This window comes from Cavia porcellus, unplaced genomic scaffold, assembly GCF_034190915.1.
Source record: "Cavia porcellus strain 051 isolate PalLab524CR breed Dunkin Hartley unplaced genomic scaffold, mCavPor4.1 scaffold_5, whole genome shotgun sequence".
NCBI classification, from domain to species: Eukaryota; Metazoa; Chordata; class Mammalia; order Rodentia; family Caviidae; genus Cavia; species Cavia porcellus.
The window spans coordinates 58245440-58263944 of record NW_026947488.1 but is presented as its reverse complement, the minus strand read 5'-3'; positions in this window follow the sequence as shown (position 1 = coordinate 58263944).

Genomic DNA, 18505 nt, shown 5'->3' with positions numbered 1-18505 from the left:
CTGCAGTGAGTGCCAGGAATAAGACCCTTCCACGGGAAAGGGGCACCAATGGGATGACATTTTGGAATTGGGCAAGACTGTCAAGAACAAGGAACAGCAGTGACTTCAGTCAGTTGTTCCCTTTCCAGATGATATTGGTGGGGTATGTTTGGCCTGAGTCACACCCCTGGCTGAGACCCAATAAGTTGTCCCAAACCAATTCCCTATGTGCTGCACATACTAACACAGTGAAAGCCTCATCAGGTTGACTGACCCAGAGGGGAGGAGCCAGCATACGCTGTCCTTGTTTGTACCCCAATAACTGTAGTGGGCAGGATCACCTAGCCAGCATGCTTCATAAGAACCATAACCAACAAGGAAAGGGACTGGGACCTATTCTATATGCCTGTGTGGAAGACACCAAAAACGTGAGAAGAGGAAGCAACAAGAAAAAGTCCCCAGCCCCCAATCCTGAGAACATTGATCCAGGAGAGGTAAATATGAAAGAGATTGAGGACAGCAAACATGCAATATCAGACATGGCATCAGTGGACATAAAGAGATATCTTCAGGACCTCATGGATGAGTTCAAAAGTGAAATATTTAACCAAGTCAAGCAAGATATAAGTAGATTAATAAAATAAATGCTAAGCACCTCTCAAGAAGACACAGGTAGAAGAATGGAGGAGCACAAAACAAGAGAGAAATGTTTGATAAAGAATATAAAGAAAACATAGAATACATGATGCAGGTTCAAAGAGATTACCAGGAAACAAAAAACTCCATTGAAAGCTGGAAAAACTGCTTCAAAGAAACTAAGGATAGATTATCCAAACTGGAAGACAGGTTTGCAATGGGGGATCATGAAAGGAAACATTTCTTAAAAATAATAAGGAAAGAAGCAATAACAATACAAAGGCTAGAAGATGACAAGAGGATCTATAACTTAAGAATAGGGGCCTGGAGGTTTAGCTCAGCGGCATAAGCGCCTGCCTTGCAAGCAGGCAGTTGTGAGTTGGATCCCCGGTACCGATAAAAAGGAAAAAGACAAAAAAAAAATTCTAAAGAATAAAGAATGTGAATGAAGAAGCAGGGGTACAAACAAAGGAGCTACAAAGGCTATTCACAGAAATAATTAAGAAAAACTTCCCAAATATAGGAAAAGGAAATGATATTCTGATATATGAGGCATACAGAACTCCAGTCACCTATAATCAAAATAGAGCTACACCCAGGCATATAATAATCAAGATTCCAGAAGTTCAATATAAGAACAGAATATTAAAAGCTGTCAGAGAAAAGAAACAGATTACCTATAAAGGAAAATCCATCAAAATCATGGCAGACTTCTCAACACAGACCATTATATCAAGAAGAGCTTGGAGCGAAGTATTCCACGCCCTGAAAGAAAACAACTCCAGCCCAGATTGATGTACCCTAAAAAACTGTCTCTAGAAATTAATAGAGAAACAAGATGCTTCCAAGACAAAGAGGAACTGGGGGAATTCGCAACCACCAATCCAACTCTACAGAGAATACTGAAGGACATTCTAGAGAGAGAGAAAAGTACCAGGATTCCAGGAACAGTGTCAGAGAGGCCTCAATGAATGGAGCAGAAAGTGGAATGAAGAAGAAAAGCAGACAACTAATGGCAGAAAAAGAGCACAACAGAAATGAGGCAGAGAAGGTTGGCTATAATCTCTGATATAAATGGCCTTGATACACTAAAAAAAAAAGAGAAACACAGGCAGAGTAGTAGATCAGGAGGTAAGGTCCACCAAGATGCTCTTAATAGAAAATATAATTAACCTGAAAAAGAGTTTATGGACTGAAAATCAAATATGAAAAAACAATGCTCTATGCAAACCAGATTTGCATAGAGTCAAAGAGTAATGGGGGCAACTAGACAAGTATTTGTGGATAAGTTGGAAAGACAGGCTTTAATAGGTAAAGGAATACAACTGGAGATCAAGTCCAGGAGGGAGAAGGTTCAGAACCATTTAGGTAAATAGCAGGTTGCCCCCCCCAACCTAAAAACTGAGGGTGTTGGTGAGACCCAAAAATGCACAGTGCACTCTGGGAGAGTGAAAGGGGAGGAATAATCTTAAAAAAAGATGGCAGAAGATATTGTTAATAGTGTATCAGGATTTAAAACCCATATTACACCACTCTGCTTAGACGAATTTTATTCTGTGCGTTTGTCTACTTGCACTGGATCTGAGGGCACAGACACCTATCCCCAAAATAACAGGATATATTACAGTTATCATCTTTAATTTCCTATTAACTTAATCTGGAGCCCTGTATAACTTATAGTGTTTTATCATCACTGATCTTAGTTAAATCTGGTTTGTTTGATTGCTGTTTAGTATTGACAGATTTTATTCAAAACTGTTATGATTGATAGTATCAAGTCTGAGAGTATAGGCAGCTACACTGAAGATGACAAGATTCACTATGATACCCATTCTGGTTTGATTACTACCTGATATTGAAGTTTTACACTATCTACAAAGTTGTGTTTTTATTAATGTTATTATGTATTGCAATATTCAATTATACTATGTCTGATGATATAGACAGTTCTATTGAAGATAACAAAAGACAACACAGTAACCATGATAGAACTCCTTGTACAGTGGTTTTATATATCTTTTTTGTTTCATGTGTTTATAGGAATATGTTTCATTTTGTCTTGCTTTGCTTTGCTTCTCCCTCTAATATAGTAAGGATAGAAATACACGTTAAGACTCATGCACATGTAGAACCTATAAACAGTTTATGAGCACTGGTCCTATAATGCATGTTGAAATGAACAAATACTTTGAAGAAAAAGAGACACTACATTATCTAGTGCTGATCCCATAGTATCATGATGTGAAATCCAGCAATACTATTATTCTTTGTTCAGAGTGATTTACCCTGCTTTGGTTTGTTTAACCTCAACATAAATGAAGACATGGATAACTGCATGTATGTGTAAGTGTATAGGATTGATAACCGTATTGCTAAGTTTTTGTTGGATAGTTGAACAGAACTGTTTGCCAGTCTTGATGTTTTAATCCCCCCTTTATATGTTTCAATTTTGTGTCTTGAACAACTACTTGTAAGAGGACAATCTGTAATCATGAACTAGTGCTTTCTTACTGTTTATTTTTTCTTTGAAAGTATGTATTATTTCTACCAATTTTCTGTTTTGTTTAGTCTTTCTTTAAATAAAATTTTAAAAAAAATAGAAGTCCTCTCTGCTTAGCATCATTACAAGTTGTGATAAAAAAAAATATCATGAACACTGCTGCTGAGTGCCATCCAGTAGCAAGGCAGGCTCATAAAAAAACATTACAGTGTGTCCTCATTGACCTGTTCCCTGGGTCTAGCACCATGAGACTTTTGATTCTTCTCCAAAGTGGAAATGGCTGTGTAAAGGAAATGTTTTGAATTGATCCAGGACATTGAGGCAGCTGGCACAGTGCAACTAAAGACACTTACGAAAGAGGACTTCTAGAACTGCGTCAGAAAGTGGCAAGAACAAAGGGATACATCTGTTTGAAGCACAGGAAGTATTTCAAAGAGAATTAACAGAAATGTGTCTTTTGCTGTCAGACATTCTTTAAATTTAAACATTCATTATAGTTTTGAGGGAGGTTTTTTGTTGTTGTTTTTTGATACCAGAGATCAAGCTCATGAACTTACACTTGCCAGGCAGGCACTTATGCCTCTGAACTAAATCCCCAGCCCTCACTATAGCTCTTTAGCAAACCTTGTATATTTGCTTATTTGACCAATCTATTGAATAAGTTGAATTCACCTTTGATTTCTCTCATTGGTTCTTTCAAATACTGTCAGAATTCCTTAAGGCATATATTATCACTTTAAAAAACTTCATCTATTAAAGAATAACTTTAGATATTAAAAAGTACAGTATAATATTGACTTTCCCATTTTTTATCCAGTTTTCAGTTTGGATTTAAGGTGAATCCAGGCCTGAGTTCAGGAAGAGAGATGGGAAGATGACAGACAAAGATTTATTTATTAACTGAGGCTGTTTGTGGATCTGTTTTGACCCTCAAATGTCTAAATGCATGTTCTGGCTCTCCAAGGACCCTGCTGGGAATTAACTCACTAACAGGAGATTTATTTTTATGTAAATTTCTCCACTGCAGTTCTGGTTTCAGTGAGTGCATTCTAAAGACTCCTGTATTGAGGACTTGATCCCCACTGTGTCAATGAATGCCCCGAGGTGAGGCCTAGAGAGATCATCAGATCATGAGAAGCTGGCATCATCAAGGGGCGGATCCATTAATGAACCCATAACTGGATGGTGGGCTCTGAGGAAATGGTGTCAGGTGGAAAAATTAGGTCGCTGAGGGTGTGCCTTTGAAGGGTGTCTTTTCTAGGGCCCTTTCCTCTGCTCTCTGCTTCTTGGCTGCTATGAAGTGATCAGCTTTCCTCCACCACACTCTTGTGCCATGATGTGTCTGCCTTGGAACCAATGGTCTATGGACTGAAACCATGAGCCCCAATAACCCTTTACTCCTTTAAACTGTGTACTTCAGAAATGAAAGTTGACTAATATAACCCTTTATTTTCTGACTTCCGAGTAGCATTAGATTTCCTCACTCTGAGGCAGGTCCTCTCAAGCTTGGTTCTTTCAGGATGACCACAGTAGCAGCCAGGTTAAAGAGTCTGCTTGTCCTACCAGAGAACTTCTGAACCCAGCAAAATCTAGACATGCAGGCCATTTCTATTCCAACCATCTCTCTTTTTCTAGGTTATTGCTATGTCTTCCACCAGCCTTCAGTTGAGTTAGAACAATCTCTGCCTGATGAAGTTTTTTTATGTTCTGAGCACCCTACAGAGCCAGCTCATCTTGAGACAGCAAGAGACATTTCCTCTTAAGAAATAAGAAGGGAAATCTCCATAAAGCTTTCTCCTCCTATGAATTACCTTCAAATAAATTCTTTTTAAAAATAGATCTCTCTTTCATAGGTTGAATTTGGGTGAGGACTCATAGGATCAGTGGCTATTTCTTAGCAGAGATGTTCCTTACCCTCTGTAGGCTACACAGGTACTTGTCTATCATTGAAGCAGCAAGAAAAGTCCCACCTCACATGTCATTATACCAGTTGTATTCCCTCAAGTACTGGATTTATGGGCTTGTAGATCTTGGATCCTAATGTTTAGCATAGGGTAGAGCTACAGTACATCCAGGGAGTAATAATTGTTATGCAACATGGTACACTTATAATAAAGCCATAAACAACTTTCATTGGTACATAGAAGGAATGCTCAGATCTAATTGAAGATGTCAAGAGAGACATGAAAGTGAAATTTTCCCAAAAATACATGTCCTAGGGCTGGGATTTAGCTCAGCAGCATAAGCACCTGTCTGGCAAGCATGAGGTTGTGAGTTCGATCCCCAGTACCCCCCACAAAAAGTATCCTAAGACAGCACCTGGTCTCACTTATTATTTCATTTTTTTGTAGAAGAGCAAACAATCAAAATAACAGAGTGATGATTTTTTTAAAAAATTCTCTACTACAATTTTAAAATATCAGAATTAACAGTAATGTTCATCTTCAGCGAATCTTAGACTAATTTTTAAAACTAGAATGATTTTAGTTTTAAATAAAACATTATGAAGTCAGTTTCCAAAGATATTCTCTAAAACTTTCCTGGCTGAGAATAACAGAAGTTCAATGAAATTAACTTTGACTAAAAACAGGAATTTATTATAAAGATGTCAGCAGTCATTATGGAACCCCAAAGCATGAATATAGCTGGATGCAGGAGCACACTGGAACAAGAGACTAATGTAGTATTCTCTGATGAAGTTCCTAAGTTCACCATGGCTCTTCAACTTGCTCTGTGTTGTAATCCAGACAGTCTAATCACCACTGCTAAAGACCTTTGAGCCTACTCATTACTGGTTTTGCTATCATTCGTCTTCCTTGCTCTTAGTTTCAGTTCCAAATTCCTGTTGGGGTGGTGTCTCCATCCGATCAGCTATGACTGTACCACTGTGTAGATTATGATGGACAGCTGTTCCCAGACATAGAGACAGAGGACTGAACTTCTAACCTAAGACTTACACAGGATAGCTATTTCAAAGACTTGGTTCTTTATCTAAAGAAAATTACCATCTTGGGAGTTTGGCAACTGAATTAGCTATTGAAGACAGGCAATACTGAATTATTCTAATGTGGTTTTTATTCTATTTGAAGACTTGGGGGATCTACTTGTTCCATAACAGGAAAACTGCACTGTTAGAACTTTCTTGCTATTTATACCACTGGCATTGGTCCATGAGTCCTGTTTCATCTGCAGAGAAGGGAAACAACAACACAACATCTCCAAGTATAAATGAATCTTAAAATCTGGCCTTCTTTCCTGAGCATTGGAGAACTCAACAGAAGTCTAATTAGAAATTGTATTTGACCCAGAAAAGCTAAGGCATTTATTATTTTTCATGTAAGAATATATATACGGGGAGATTTTTTAAAATGTGGTATTTTGGCAATGATGCTAATCTCTTTTAAATTAAATTAGGCTTCCTGCCTATTAAATACTACTAAACAGGTTTCTCTTTTGTGTTGCCATGTTAAAACCTGTGGAACAATTTGATCTCCATCAGATTGTTTATTAACATTCTTTGTATTTTCCTCCCGCTCTCTTTACTCCCTTACTGTGCAGATACTGGCAAAACATATAATCCTAGTCTGCACCAGGGAAACAGTGAATTCCAGGGTCTTATAAATATTAAGAGTGAGAAGGATTCAGAGAAGAGTGGAGCACTGAAGGCTGAATCACAGGATGTCCTGATAGTTGAAGGCAAGCATAGAATTGACTCCTTTCCCAGTAGGATACATCTCCATAATTAAAGATTCTTTTCTTCATTCTTAAGTAATCATGGCAAGTTCAAGGTTTGGGATAGTGGGTGAATTGTAGATAGGAAGATACTTCCACGGGGGTACATGATACTAACAATTTTGCTTGCATATGCAATAATGGAAATACTGTGCTGGCTTAATGAAGTAGCAGTGTTTCTTTTATTTCCTTCAGTGCCACCAACAAGATACAGCTTTAAGTCAGGCACATATAATTGTAATACTCACATTGTAGAGAACACCTATAATTTGCTAAATGAAGGGTTAAACACACAGCACAAACTCCAGAGTGTTCGCGTTTATGAGTACTTGTCTGTATCATTCATGATGCAAATAAATAGCCACGAAGCTGAATGTTAGTCTCCTAATCATTTAATGAATGGACCTGTTTAGGAAACAACTTCATAGCCAGTTATTTTGATGAGTCTTTGCTTTCAAGTCAGAGGGTGTTCCATATTATAGAGGATTTAAAGATTTGGAGTCAGGCAAGGGGCTGTTATTTGGCCACTGTATATAATCGGATTTCATAATACTTATCTCCCTCTGTTCCTCAGTACTCCCAAGTGAGCAGTCTGAAAGCTTATTGGAACACAAGCTGTAGCTCTTTGTTCCAACACATTTTTGGTTTTTAATTTTAGGTGCGATCACATTGACCTATTTATATTTGTGGGACATCTGTCACTCTGAAAATCCTGGATACGAAAGAATGAATCAGATCATGAGAGACCAGGCCAAGACCAAATCCATTTGCTTTTGCTTTCTTGGGGCAAAAGCAAATGGTCTTTTCCTAGTGAGAGGAGTAAGAATGTTCCTAAAGAAAATAGTTATTTCCTCTTAAGCCTGGGATCCCAGTGAAGCTCTAGGAGAAAATGTGACAGCTCTTGTGTAACAGAAATGTTCCCCCTCCCCCAGCATATTTCAGTTTCTCAGTTTCCCAGGTAATAGTTTCTGTTTCGATTCCAGCTGCATTCTGTCTCTTAGAAACTGTTGGTCACTATGATGCACACTATGTAAACCAATCCCCAACTGACAAGGTGTTCTGCCCCTGCACTTCCTGTTTGCTTATCCCATATAAGCCATAGACCACCAGAGATGAGGGGCTGATCCCAATCAGTGCCCTTAGATGTAAATACTGGATCTGCCTCCAAATCCTGGTGTCGTTTTGGTGTTTCTGCTTGCCGTTGCACTTGGAATGGTGCAAGTGGGAAATTTTTCTCCTCTCTGGCGGTTATGCAGAGCTTTGGTGAATACTAAATCAGTCACCAGACACTCTCTGGGAGTCATGTCAATGTACCAGGACCTGCAGCTCAGACAGCGAAAACCGTGAGGGTGTCACAGGAAAGTTGGGGTGGACAGACTTCTGGCAAGTAGGGCGTGGGTGGATATGCAGGCAAGGCCAAAGATACTGGGAGTTGTATTTAAGTAGATTGATTATTTGCAATCACTAGCTGTAGACTTTTTGCTTTGGTATGATAAGGTTTCTCCATCTTTACATAGACATATTAAAATATTGGTTTCTGTAGTTTCTTTAACCTAGAAATAATATTAACAGTCCAAACATTTTAATAGGCGATTCCCTACATTAGAATATGAAGTGATATTTTGAGTCAAGCTAGATTCTCTACTTTATTTGAGATGTTTCCACTTCTAAAAGTCTTACAAACTTTACAACTGAGAGTGGTGGCTTACAGCTGTAATACCGGCACTCTGGGAGGCTGAGGCAGAGAAGAGACTGCAAATTTGAGCAACAGACTTGGGTAATTTAATGACTCCGTGAAACTGTACCTCAAAACCAGACAGAGAAAAAGTAAGAAGAGAGAGACAGAGACAGAGAGAGAAGCAGAGAAGAGAGTTCAGAATGTAGCTGTGTGTGTACACAGAAGATAACATTAAGAATGAAACAGGTAGAGAAAATATTTTCTTTTGAAATATTTTTATGTAGGTATCAACTATTATGTGGCCAGTAAAATTATGGTTTCAAAGAATATTTGATGGCCTAGAAGTGTGTTTATATATTTTCAGGTAGTGTCTTCTATAGCTCACCAAATAAACATTACCACAAATACCAATGCTATGCCTTCTAGAGTTGGATTTTAGGTTCTTGTCTCAGCCAAAGAATTGAGCAAAATGAGCAAAAAAGCAATGGTAAATTTTATTTGAAAAAGTACAAGTAAAATGTGAAGCAAAAATTGGCGCTGGGGGGCAAGCTTGAATCAAGAGGAAAAAGCAAGATAAAGGTATACCTTGGAGGAAGCAGGAAGGGTGATCACAAGGAAAGTCCCCACAGCAAGTGCCTGTTGAAGTCTGTGTCCTTGTATGCTGCCTAAATTGCAAAGAAACTGGCAGAACTTCTGCAAATGGGTCCTGCGAGGTGGTCTGGGATCCCGCCCCTCAGGGTGACAGCGGGTCTAGGCATTATATTGAACACCTGCTCCATTTCTCACTAGAAGCCCATGTGGAAGGCTCTGGGAATTGTTCTGTGCATGTGCTCTGGGAGCCTGTCACTAATAGGTCACACCTGCTTCCCCAGCCAGCTTTTCCAAGCCCTAATCTCCTATATCAGAAGAGTATGATAAAGGAAAAAAAAGCAGAACACAATTGTGTACACAAATACAGTGTGATTCCAATTTCTGAATGAATGTTATGTATTCAGGGAAAAAGACTGTGACGAAATCCAAGAAATTACTAACACTGGATCCTACTCAGTTGGTACAGTTAAGATAATTTTCATTTTTTCTTCTTATATTTTCAGTTTGTAGATTTTTAGTAATAAGGATGTTCACTCTCAATGCAAAAAGTTGTTTCTAAAAATATATATTTGAATATTTTAAAAACTCTAACATACTTAGTATTAAGTGTGAGAAAAAATGAACATCTAAGAAAAGATCAAGAAAGCATACTATAATTTAATTTCTAAATAAATCATCTCCAACACCAGCAACTTTTATACATTAAATATGAGCAACTCTTTGCAACTCAAATGTAGCTCAATAAAGAAATTTCCTGGGCGTGGTGTCACACCCCTGTAAATCAAGCACTTGGAAGGCCGAGGTAGGCAGATCACTGTGAGTTTGAAGCCAGCCTCAGTTACAATAGTGAGAATTTGTCTCACTACCCCCAAAAAATGTTTTTAAAATGACATTTCACAAAAATGAATGAAATTAAATACCAGTGATTAGATTAAAATGAGGGAAATTATGGATGATTTCTTAATTTCTAAATTTCTTTTAATGTAAGTATGCACCTTTTATAAAAAACTAAATAAAAATATCTCTTTAATGTATTCTAGTTCTAGGAAGACAATTTAAAATTATTAAACTTAAATCTGCCAGGTGCCATGGCACTCTGGGAAGCAGGGCAGAAGGATTGCAAGTTTGAACCTAGCCTGGGCAACTTCACACCTTCGGGAGACTTTGTCTCACAATTAAAAATTCTGTTAAAAGAGTACTGGAGAAAATGGATATACCCCAGAAACATAACGGTGCGTGAAATAAATTAGACATGCAAATTAAAATAGCATGTGATTATTCTCATATGAGAAACCCAAAGTATAAATAAAGACAAAATAAAAGATAGGTAAAAGGAAACGGGAGCTAGATCTTTTGTAATTGGGAAAGGGACCATGAGATAGAGAGTGGGGAAGGGGCCGAGAAGGGAAGAGATGCAGAAAGAATTCAGATGAATCATGCGTATGTACCAGCTACCCACGATGAATGTGATCACTGTGTCACAAACATGAACTGAAAAAAAGGCAGAAAGAAAAGAAAAATGGGGGGAAGAGAACCTAAAGACAAAAGGAGAGAAGAAGGAGGAGAGAGAAGGTAAATAAAAAGAACCAAGGTATGTTAAGCACATGTATCTATTACCTAAAATAAATATATGCATTATATACTGTAAACACATACCTAAAATAAATAAATAAATAACCTAGAAAGTACAAAAATCACGGGGAAAGTAGCTCTTTGTGAAAGTCCTGGAATGCACCCTTAATACTTAAAAACAAAATAAGAATAAACAAAAAAAATACTAAAGCCCAATTGGTAAACAAAACAAGCACCAAGAAGAAATTATAGAATTTACGTGAATGAGGGTAAGTTGCTAGATATTGTAGAATATCAGAGCAGAGATAACAAGCCAGTCCAGGCTCTGATCCACCTCCTTGGGCTTTAGGGACACCCACAGCTTCCCAGCAGAGGGAGACCCCTTGAATCAGTCATTTGATTCCCTGAATAATGGTTTCCTCACTTTGCAGGCAGCTATGATGGCAACTTCTACCCTCAGGGTTTTTGTGGGGAACTCTGTGAGTGGGCACACATGAAAGAGTTTTTAAACTGACACATTTAAAGTGTCAGTGGCTCTGCCACTAAGTCCCATGTAGTCAAAACTGATACAGCCTTTACACAGAAAGGATCATCGGCATCCTGACTTCTGACCCTAAGCAACCAGCTGCATCAATGCTCGATATAGATTACGTAAAGATCAGTTTTTCCAAGTCCACCATGACTCTCAAATACTAATGACTTCTGATTCATAACTTAAGTAGAGTTTCAAAAATTGACTTATACACAAAAGTGGTTTGTGATGTATGTAAAATTTGGTGAAATTTCATTTATGTGATGAATGAAAATGAAACTGCGGTAAATACATCTATGTCACCACTGTTCAAATGAAAATATAGGACATGGCAGCACCTAGAAATTACCCCCAGGCCCACTCACCCCTTCCTCTGTTCAGAGATAATCACTAGTCTGATTTTTAATCCCTAAGATTAGTTTTTCCTTTTTTAAAATCCTGGGGCCATCTTGTAATGGAGTCAACTTCATGTTTGTACAGTCATTTGCGCTGTGTGTAACAGGAGTCTGTTCACTTTCACTGTTGGGTAGAATTCTGTTATATGAATACACAAATGCGTTTATCTGGCCTGCATTAGGTGGATATTTGAATTATTTCTGGCCATTTGTATGTGGTACTATCAGCCTTCTTGCATCTGTCTTTTTGTGAACCAATATGTGAGAGACCAGATAGGAAGATTAAAGCTTAAACTGCTCTCTTCTGTGATCACCAGAGAGAAAGACAGCATTAGTGTGTGCTGACATGCTGCAGGGAAAATTAATACAGCTGAGATCCTGTTGATTACTTGGATATGTACCATCCCATTTTGCTCTGATTTTTCATGCCCATGTTTAAGTGAATAAAGCCAAGGTGAACCAGTCACTTGGGCTCTTTGTTGAAGGGAGACAAGAGTCCTCTGTGCCTACCCCCAATTTGATCTACTCTGTTTCCCTTTGTGTTTTATCTTAATCACCCCTGGTCAGGTACAAACTCATAGGTTGGCTCTCTACAAAGGTGCTCACTTATCTTGGATATATACACATGAATAGGATTATTGGATTCTAGGATATATTTAAATTCACCTTTAAGGCATAGTGCCAAACAAATTCCCAAGTATCCTGGTTCCTTTGTCATCTTATTCTCCATTCCCCCAGCTCTTGGAAATCAGCATTCTGCTCCTGCCTCTGAACTTGACTACCCTAGGTACTTCACATATGTGAAACCATACAGTATTTGTTCTTGTGTGTCTGGATTACGGATTTTATCACCATGACCTCAAAATTCCATCTATGTTACAGAATTTCCATTTGTTTTTAAAGGCTGAGCAATTTTATTGACTGTATATGCCACATTTTCTCTGTGTTGACATTTAATTTTTTGAGATTTAGTGTATTCATTTGAAAAAATAATTTTACAACTGTACCAATACTAGTGTTTTTATTGTTAAATGTTTAACATGTAATACTCACCTTCATTTTTGGAAATTGATATATAAATGTGTTACTATATGATAATATATATATCATATCTTGGTCATTTTTTATCCTCTATCCTCCATTTTTTTCTCTGCTCATCTACCAGTGGATATTTGGGTTGTTTCTACCTATTGGCTATGGTGAACAATGGTGTTACAAGAGCTGTACAAATATTTGTTTGAATAAACCCCAATTTCAGTTCTTTTGGATATATGCTCAGAAATGGAATTTCTGGATAATGTGGTCATTGTTTATTTTTGGAGGAACTGTCATGTTATTTTCATAGCAGCTATGTCACCTCTTCACTATTCTAGTTCTATTCCAAACCAAACTAAGCACTTTCATCTCAATATCTCATCCATCTTTGGATGACAATTTAAAATGTGTGTTCCATTGCTGGTCTTTGCACAATATATTTGAAGCAAGAAATGGCCACATAGAGAGACAATGTCTAATTGCAGTTTCCACACATTTGTTATATTTGAAACAAAAGAAGTCACAGACATTCTAAAGTTTATTTAGAGGACACAGGAAATTAGGGTGGTAAGACAGGTAATTTTTTTTACACACAAGTACATGTTTATGTCTTCAAACAAGATCTGTTTATATCTCTTATTTTGTGACCATCTCTACAATTTAAAGTTAATTATTACACACTTTTTACTGTGTAAGGACATAGAGGTTTTGAAAACTGAATCAAAGAAAGGCAAAATTCTTCCACTGAAGAAGAAATACAGTGCAATAGCTACTACATTTATACCTTTACTGCCCAGCAGCTCTGCCTCCATCTCTTTTCTAGCCAACAGGTTGGGCAGTCAAACAGAGTGGCAGGACTTGCAAGGATCTGGAATCTGGATTCCAGGGAACAGCATCACTCAACATTTGATCACATGCATCAGTAAGTTTCCTATTTAACTGGTGTGCAATTTCTCCTCATTATCTTACTCCCTTGGATAATATTTTTCCATGGCTTCCATCAACTCTAAGAAAAAATCCAAGCTCCTAATATCCCAATGTTTTACTTTGAAAAATTTCCAAACCTACTGAGAATTGCCAGAGAGTAAGCTTTACACCTTTCACCTACAGTCCATTGTTACCATTCTACTGAATTAGTCTTCTATATTTCTTTCTCCATATATACAATAGTTTTTGATGGGTGATTGAGGATTGATCTAGTTGTAGACAGCATACTTCATCCACACATACTTCAGCATGTTTCCTTGTAGAACAAAGGTGTTTTCTATAGCTACAGATCAATGATCACATTTCAAAAATATAAATCTTGATGTGTTACCTAATATACACATATTCAAATGTATGTCCTTAATAGCTCCAATAATGTACTTTCTAGCTGTTGATGTGGAAGGGTGCTGTAGTCTGAAGGTACCCTTCCACCCATCCATGTGTTGAGACAATCACCAATGGGATAGTATTAAAAGGTGAGGTGGGGGACTGAAAAAATGATGAATTTGTGAAGACAAAGCTCTCATAGAAGGATTATGTTTTAGTGACCCTCCTTTCCTCTCCTGCCCCCTGACGACACACAAGGATCATCAATAAAACAGGAACAAGGCTTCACCAGACACCCAGTCTGCCCAATCATGAGTCTTGGCCTTCCAGGCCTCCAGAATAACAAGCAGTGAGATTCTGTTGTTTATAAATTACCCAGGCTTTTATTTCAGCAGCCAAGCAAAAGGTCTAAGACAGTGCTTTTATTTTCTTTAACCCAAGATCCAATCAAAGATTACATAGTGATTTCAGCATCATGTCTCCTTAATTTAGAGCAGTTCTTTAGTCTTTCTGTCTTCCAGTACCTTGATGTTTTTAACAGTCCAGGAAGGTACTTCTGCAGAATTTATTTCAAATCAATTTTTTCTGCTTGTGTCCTTCTGATTAGATTCAGATTAAACACTTTCAGGAGTAACTGAGGTGCTCCAAAGCACCTGCTACATTTGCAAGGCTTGTTTTCAGACTGGCCCTGCCTGTCTCTCTGCCCTCATTGCTTACTGCATCCCTTCCAACCTTTCATGACCCAGCCAAATGCACCTCTTATGGCTCCTCCAGTGAACCTCTCTTTGCCAGTTTTTGCACATAAGCTGCTATGTGCAAAAGAGGCCCAGCTCTCTCTTTCACCACCCTGTCATTTGGTCACATGATTTACCGATACATGTATTTCTGGTCAATCTTTAAATACCACTTTATCCAAGAGGCCTTATTTGATCTTTTGGTGTGCACCACTTTAGCTACCTATTCATATAATTATCTTTCCTGTACACCGTTTGTCTTCAGAGGGAGGTATTCAGACTCAGGAACCTGAGACCATTTCACAGGTCTCAAGAAGTCAAAACTATTTTCCTGACTATACTAAGATGTTATTTCTCTTGTTCACTGTATTGACATTTGTGCTGATGTACAATGACAATCATGGGTAAAACTGATCTTAGCCAAATTGAGGCAGTGACAACAAACTTATCACCAGTCATTGTACCATTTTTCTATTCACTCACAGTGGGGGGGGGGCAATTTTACTTAAGAATGTCCTTGAGTAAGGAGGAAGAATGATTAATTTTGTTGAAATACCCTGAATAATGTCTGCTTCAATTCTGCTTGGCAAAATGGGAACCTTGTTGCTTATGGAAGCTCGATAATCTCGAGGAAGAACATGTGAGTGGCTGGGCTGTGAGCTGAGCCAGATGCCTTAGTCAGGGAGCACCATTTTTATTTGCAAGAACAGCAGGAAATTAATTAAACCATGGTTATTTACACCTGAGTGTTTGGCAGGACATTTTCTTAAAAATGAACAAAGGAGCCTGTCATGTCAAGAATAACACCCACGGTAAAATTCAACATTCAAATAAAAGTTAGAATTTTGGAAAAATAGTACTTATCTTCACATGCTTAACAGTTTCCTGGTGCTTAAAGCCTTCTCTGACCTAATCAGTGTTGGTTTTGTGGAGTGTAATTTTAAATATTATCTGATGATATGTGTCAACATTTCAAATAGCTGTGTAACTCACTAGTCAATACTTTCCAAATGAACAATGCATTTGTTATAAAGCCATATATAAAATCCACTGAAAGTGCAAGATAGGCTAATAAATTTAATGTAATTTTAATAAATGAAAAATTTATTGATAAGGTTTGAGATTCCATGCAGCAGCTAGCATTTAAGAAGCGATCATTTGTGGAAGTTTGGTAAAGTAGCAAAAAAAGACTTTTCACTGGTATCTGAAAGGCTTTTAAGATGCGATTCTGTTCTCTAGTCATGTGTCTGGGTGAGGGTAGATTTTCCTCAGACACTGCAACCAAACCACACATTGTAACATATTAAAGATAGGAATAGTGATGAGACTAATGCTTTTATTAAGTCACGTATTAAAGAGATTAACAAAAGTTTAAAATAAGACTGCTCCTCCTAGTAACTTTTTGTTTTGGGAAATATAATTATCTTTTCACAATTATCCATTCTTTGTGTCTAAATAGAATGAGCTCAGTATGTTTTTCTTTAGCAAATTAAAAAATAATGCATGCTTTTAAAATTTCTAGTTTTAACTTCTAGTGCAATAAATACTGATAGAACCCATATCATCAAAAAACCCTTGGGGTCCTCTGTATTTAGAGTGCTGGAGTCCTTACCAACTAAAATAATGAATGGCATTTGAAATGGACCTTGCACAGCATTCTAGACAGAGATAATACTGATTTTTTAAAAATGCCTTGAATCAAGTAGGGATTTTAGGAGAAGGGTGAGCAATGAAGTACACAGAGCGTATTAGCACCGTGACTAAAGGTTTAGTGAGAGGAATAAACAATTCTGAGTTTAAATCCTTGCTGGCTTTATTGGCTGAATCACTGTGGGAAAATCAATCATCCTGAGATTTAGCTTAACTATGTGAACTAGTACAAGTTACTACCTCTAGTACAGCTAGACCTAGTACAAGTTACTGACTTTCTGTGCTTGTCTCATAGTAGCAAAGCTCTTCGAGCTGCCTGCTCTCTCCTCTGTGGCAGCCACCAGTCTCACGTGGCTAATGAACACTTGAAATATTGCTTAGGTGACTAAGGAACTATATTTTTCATTAACTGAAAATGAAATTAAAAATTTTAAATGGAAGCAATTTGGGCAGTGAGCGTGAGAATAGAAAAGGAGATTATATTTTTGATATTGAGTCAGGTACCAAAAGTCTTCTAGGTATGTTTGGGACCACTCAGGTATATGATCTATTTTTTCACCATCCATTTGAAGAGAAGTCTAAATATAAGCTTACATGTGCTCAACAAAAATTTAGCATCCAAACTGAGATGTGGCTATAAAATACAGAGTGGGCTTCAGTGACTTGGTATAAAAGGAAAGAATGTGACAGGCTAGTAACTTTTATATTGATTACATGTTCACTAACAAAACACTTTATTAAATTCAGTGGCACCTGTTTCATTTTATGTCCTAGTGTGACTGCTAAAATATCCAAATTTTGTATATGACACATATATTTCCACAGGACAATGGTTTAGTACATAATGTTATACATAGTGCTAGGATCATTATTTTACTATCTTTATTTTACAGATATTTATCCTATAAATCCTAGAAGAATAAAAGGACATCCTGAAAGCTCTCAGCATTGCGTGGGGCAGGAGCATGACCCCTGCATTGGTAGGTAGACAGGCCAAATGTGTCTGGGAAGAAATCCTGCCGGATGACAGACAGGGAAGCGTGGTGGGGTTGTATCATGTAGAAAGTTGTGAAAGTCAGGCTGAGAAGTTGGGCTTTAATTCTCTATGCAACTGAGAGTCACTGAAGCACATGATTTGAGATGTGTTTTAGAAAGATAACTCCGACAGCATGTACTCTCAGAGGGGGGCTTGAGAGTTGAAAACCATTCTCAACCACTCAGAGCGAAGTCTGCTGAGCAGGTCAGTGATCAAGCTGGGAAACACTGTCTAGGGTCATAAACCAGGTCTCACTTTGAGCGATGAGTCTGGTTTCATGGGAAGCTCATAATCCAGCCTTGTGGATGACTCTGACAGAGAATTTTCACAGGCATTTTTGAAAAGCAACAGAATCATTGGCTTAAGTCAATCACTTTCCACTGTATTTCCAGGATCCCAAATATATATATTTTGATGTGTTTATACAATCAGGTAAATAAGTGGTCTTTTTGCACTTTGGTTAATCTGTATATTTCAGATAAAAGGCTGGTTTGTGTCAGCTTTTATAACAAAACATTCCTGAGTTCTTTTGTATCAGCAAGCCAAGCCTTCTCTGGAAATCTTTTAGACAGACTGAAGTCCTGTAGTCAGTGCTGCCTTGGGTCCAGCAGATGCAGCCCCTGTCATATGTCCTGCACTAGAATCTTCTGGGGGTGACCTTTCTCCCTTATTGTTTATCTAACACTGCACTTAAAAATAGACACACAACTTAGTGACTTAGAAAGACACTATTTATATTTGAGAAAGTAAGGTTTTTTAAAGTCACCTGGCATTATAGCATTTTGTTCAGTCAGCTCAAGCACACTAATGGCAGGATTTGTTTTTGTTTTTGTTTTTTAAGATAGAATCTCACTACATAGTCCAGGCTGGCTTTAAACTCACTATGTAACTCAGTCTTGCCTGAAACTTGTGGCAATCCTCCCACCTCAGCTTCCCAAGTGCTGGGATTACAGGTGTCCACCACCATACCTGACCTGAATATTAATACATTTATGTCAATGGTTCTTCACAGAACAAAATGGCACCAGGACTGGGAAGAGTGGGGGGGGGGGTGAGCCATAAGCTGGCGACTCTCTCTACTACCATGACATTCCAGCACAGAACTTCAGAGAAGCTAGAAA